This window comes from Centroberyx gerrardi, chromosome 15 (genome assembly GCF_048128805.1).
Source record: "Centroberyx gerrardi isolate f3 chromosome 15, fCenGer3.hap1.cur.20231027, whole genome shotgun sequence".
In the NCBI taxonomy this organism is placed as follows: Eukaryota; Metazoa; Chordata; class Actinopteri; order Beryciformes; family Berycidae; genus Centroberyx; species Centroberyx gerrardi.
In genome coordinates, this window is record NC_136011.1 from 26,887,114 (window position 1) to 26,892,113 (window position 5,000).

At 37.9% G+C, this 5,000-nt stretch overlaps 1 protein-coding gene across 1 annotated transcript in view; it reads left to right on the forward strand.

Annotated features, from left to right (window-relative positions):
- Positions 1-5,000, forward strand: part of mrps5 (mitochondrial ribosomal protein S5) — a 40,296-nt gene that overhangs the window by 15,218 nt on the left and 20,078 nt on the right. The window lies entirely within an intron of this gene.

Here is a 5,000-nt window from a genome sequence, read left to right on the forward strand (position 1 = left end):
GACAGAACATTACCTGACATTGTAAAAGACATAGTAATTGACCCCATCCCTAATAATCACTCATCATTCAACACATAAACCTAAACGGGCTTTATTGAAAATTGCTTTAAACACTGATGAAACGGCACAAATTTCTAAATACACCAGCCTGTGTCAGAATGATCTCAAACGTCTCAAACTGGTGGAAAATCCAATATCGCCGGCACACATTGATGCTGCTGGAGGCAAATTTGTTTGATGAAGAACAGCTGGATATGTGCACTAGAGTTCAGGTTGCGGTGAGGAAGATAAAGCAGATTAAGATGTTTAATTTTGGTCGGTATTTGTAGCGCCTTCTTACGGCAATCAGTGTCATTTTGAAAATGTCAACTAAGGAGTATAAAATGCATCGTTCCCACATTTCATGAGAAACCAACCAGCCTCGTTTGGGACACTGTGTGAGGTGTTGTGACCGATCCATCCTGGATTTCAGTGTGAGGAACAGAAAGAGCAGTTAAATCACATCGAGAGAGATAAACAGCTTTTTTAACAGGCAGACTCTTCACCTAATTGGTATTTGCTCTGAGAAAAGCTCCCGGTTTCTGAGGCAGGCGCTTCATCTGCACCCCGTTAGTGTTGGTGTGATCCTGGAGATAAAACAGCATGTTTGAAGAGAGGTGCAGACACACCAGGAGCAGTGTTGTATTCCTATAATGTGAAAAAAAGCCTTGTTCTTAAGGCAGACGCCTCGCCTTACTAGAAGTTCATCCTTTGATTTTACTGAAATATACAGGATCCAGGCTTTAAAGTGTTATGTTGTCAACCAAGGACTTCATTTACTGATTATTATTTTAAAAAAAGCAGGTAACACTTTAGATTAGGGAACACATATTAACTATTAATAAATTGCTTATTAACATGCATATTAGTAGTGTATTGGTTCATTATTAGTCATTACAAACTTATTGTATTCTATAAGTATAACCCATTAGCCTCCTAATTAGTGCTTATAGCAGTCAGTAAGGAAGCTGTTGAACATTAGTCTGCTCTGCTCAGTCTGGGGTTTATAAGGTGCTGTATCACATATTACTGAGAGAAATTATTAAACTACTGAGGGAAAACCCATAGTTAATAGTTAATGTGCTCCCTAATCTAAAGTGTTACCAAAAAGCTCCATAATTTGGTTTAATTTTACCCGTGCATTCATTTTACACGAGTAGCTCACACTTTTCAAATGATGGATTTCTCATTTTCAAACTGAAGGTTCATTTTATACTTTCATTTCGTTCATTTTAGAAAAAAGCTCATCGAAACCTCATTGAAGTTTGTGTTAGCACTCTGAACAGTGTCTGTCTGTAGCAGATCTGTCTGTGTGAACAGTGTCTGTAGCAGATCTGTCTGTGTGAACAGTGTCTGTAGGAGATCTGTCTGTGTGAAGAGTGTCTGTAGCAGATCTGTCTGTGTGAACAGTGTCTGTAGCAGATCTGTCTGTGTGAACAGTGTCTGTAGCAGATCTGTCTGTGTGAACAGTGTCTGTAGCAGATCTGTCTGTGTGAACAGTGTCTGTAGCAGATCTGTCTGTGTGAACAGTGTCTGTAGGAGATCTGTCTGTGTGAAGAGTGTCTGTAGCAGATCTGTCTGTGTGAACAGTGTCTGTAGGAGATCTGTCTGTGTGAACAGTGTCTGTAGCAGATCTGTCTGTAGGAGATCTGTCTGTGTGAACAGTGTCTGTAGCAGATCTGTCTGTGTGAACAGTGTCTGTAGGAGATCTGTCTGTGTGAACAGTGTCTGTAGGAGATCTGTCTGTGTGAACAGTGTCTGTAGCAGATCTGTCTGTGTGAACAGTGTCTGTAGGAGATCTGTCTGTGTGAACAGTGTCTGTAGGAGATCTGTCTGTGTGAACAGTGTCTGTAGCAGATCTGTCTGTCTGAAGAGTTCATTTCCAAAACACATCATCTAAAAGAAAATCATGATGTTCATTATCTCTAAAGTACGGATCCAGTCTGTAAAAATGCTTTTTGTCAACCAAGGACTTGAGCTACGTACTATACTTTTACAAAGAGCTATAATTAATTAAAATTTTGTGCCATCAATCATTTTGTTAGAGTGGGCATCATCTTTTCAAATGGCAGCACTCTCATCAACGGTTGATATTACAGAATATAAGTTTTGGAAAGAAGCCAGACAGACAGCTTTCTAAAAACTGTATATTAAATAGCAGACACTGTATCAAAGCCTCATTATTGATCGTAACCTTTGACTAAAACTCATTTCTTTGAAAAGTCAAACGGTGACTCAGTAAAATCATCTTTTGAAGAAGAGTAATTCCACCGTTGAACTGAGGCTGAACTTTTAAATGTCCTCTACTGGTCGGTCTGAACTTTGAGAAACGGTGTTTTATTTAAAAAAAAAAAAAGCAAGAGCCCCATTTAAACCCAGTGAGCTCTGGAGTTGCTTTGGGAAAGGAGACACCTTTGGCAGATTTGCTTCTTTTAATATTTCAAAACTTAAATTCCAGTTGTGATTTCCACAGTGTGTGATAAGGTTGTTGGTCTACAGTGGAGCGAGTAAATGTCCCATTCATAAACATTTCTGAAAATCCTGATAACTGTTTTAAACTTTTCAGTATGACGGCATATTGTAGGAGATTGTTTTTGTTTGGTTTTTTTACCCAGCTGGGGGGAAGAAAAACTCAGAATTTTTTAGATTAAAGTCAGAAATTTACGAGAGAAAAACGAGAGAAAAATAATTGATTCAAGGAAAAAGAGAGCACAAAATACCAGGGTACCAGACTGTGTACATATTTTTTTTTTTAAGAGGGCATGAACTACTGAACTATGATTCCCTTTCCTTCATTCTCAACAGTGATACTGAATAACTACAATAAAAAAATATAAAATATTATAACAATAATAATATAATACTGATTTACTAGTACTGATGTGTAATGATTTTGGTGCACACTCTTCTCCTCATCCCTAATAAAAAAAACAAAAAACAAACAAACATCTGGCTACCAACCACACACAACTTTGGAGCGGGCGACGTTCCCATGGTAACAGCGGTGTCTCCGGATTGGTCGGAACTCGCTGAAGCTTGTGGGTAGCGCACGAGGAACTCAGGAATAAAACACAATATCTTGACAACAAAATTGAAATTAAATGGCTTCTAGAGGAAAATATATAGTTGTTTCACAATCTGATGGAACTTATGGAAAGTCTGTTAAAACGTTTGGGTGAATAATCTAATTCCTAATGGGAAAAATGAATGAGTAATTTACTTCTGGATGTTTCCGGATGTTTCAGCTATATTTTGTTACTGGACTATTTTGCCTTGTTGCACTCTTTTTGTTTTGCATTGTCACATTTTTACTCTTGTTTGGTGTACGCCAGAAACAAGGTGCGTTCTCTTTTTGTTTTGTGTTTTTTGGACTGTGCACTTGTGTAAGCACCAATAACAATAAAGCCGAATTGAATAGAGTCCGATAAAGCCCTTTTTAATAGAGGATTTGAGCTGCTGAACATAGTCGGCAGCAGCAGATGTGATTAACCGTCCGCTCTGGTCCGGAGAGAAGGAGGGAGAGAAGGAGGGAGAGAAGGAGGGATAGAAGGAGGGAGAGAAGTCTGATAGCGGAGGAAGAGAAGTCGATATGTTGTGGAAATGGCTTCTGTGGTGATACTGGATCACCGGATGGGACAGATGGGACAGATGGGACTGTTTAGGTGATGCAGCGAATGGCTAGAAGATAGGAGGATGATTATGGCTGTGTGTATGGAAGAGTGTGTGTGTGTGATAGAGAGCTTGTGTATAAGTGTGTGCTAGTGTTCGTGTGTGTGTGTGTGTGCGAGGGAGATTAGGTTTGTGCGAGCGAGACGCTGCATTTGCATGTATTGGTATGAGTTTGTGTGTGTACATGTGTGTGTTTTCTGACTGTGTGTGTGTGATTGTGACAGAGAGAGAGAAAGACAGATAATCAGGATTGCAGTGGTAACGTCTTTAAGACATTTTGTTTTTTTGGGGGGTTTTAGTAGTAGTAGTTTGTCCCCCGCTGCTTGCTGTAGCTCCTAGATATAGGAAGGGGAAGAATACCAGCCAATCAGGATCAAAGGAGCGTGAACTATTGAAGTCTTAAGAGATTTAACATTAAGCATCAGAGGAATGTGAATGGGGCAATTAAGGGATTTAAATAAGACCTGACTTACTACTGACTTACTGATGGTGGTGAAACAACTGCTAATCAATAAGAAGCTGAGAAACACACTGGCAGAAAAGACGGTATGAGAAATATACGGACAGACTTTAAGACAATTATAAACACAAACACGTATATCAGGGTAGAAGATAACAGCTTTTATAGATTCAAAAGCTTTATTTGTCACATGCTCATCCAAAATGTGCAGTGAAATGCAGTGTGGCTTAAACCCTCAAGGCTGTGCTAAAACAAATTAACAAATTAAGACGAAATATAATTAATCTAATCTAAATACAACAAAATATTCGTACCCGTCTTTAAAAAAAAATAAGAATCAACGAATGCTACGGTAACACTTTACAATAAGAGTACACTAAGTTAAGGGTTAGTTAATGCTTAATAAGGGTTAGTTGATGCTTAATAAGCATTAACTAACCCTTAATTAATAGTTAACTAATGTGTAATTTACCAATGGTGTTCATGTTAACTAAGGTATTAATTTATACATTATTTAATAGTTTATAAAGATGACTTAAATAATGTATAAATTAATACCTTAGTTAACATGAACACCATTAGTAAATGATTACCAGACACATTAGTTAACTGTTAATTAAGGGTTAGTTCATGCTTATTAAGCATTAACTGACCCTTAATTAATGTACCCTTATTGTAAAGTGTTACCAATGCTACTTATTCCTATTAAAAGTCTTAGCTGATGAAGACTGTGATGCACAGTTGGTTTCACTGCTGCTGACAAAATGCACTTATTGTAAGTTGCTTTGGACAAAAGCCTCTGCTAAATGACATAATGTAATAATGTAATGTA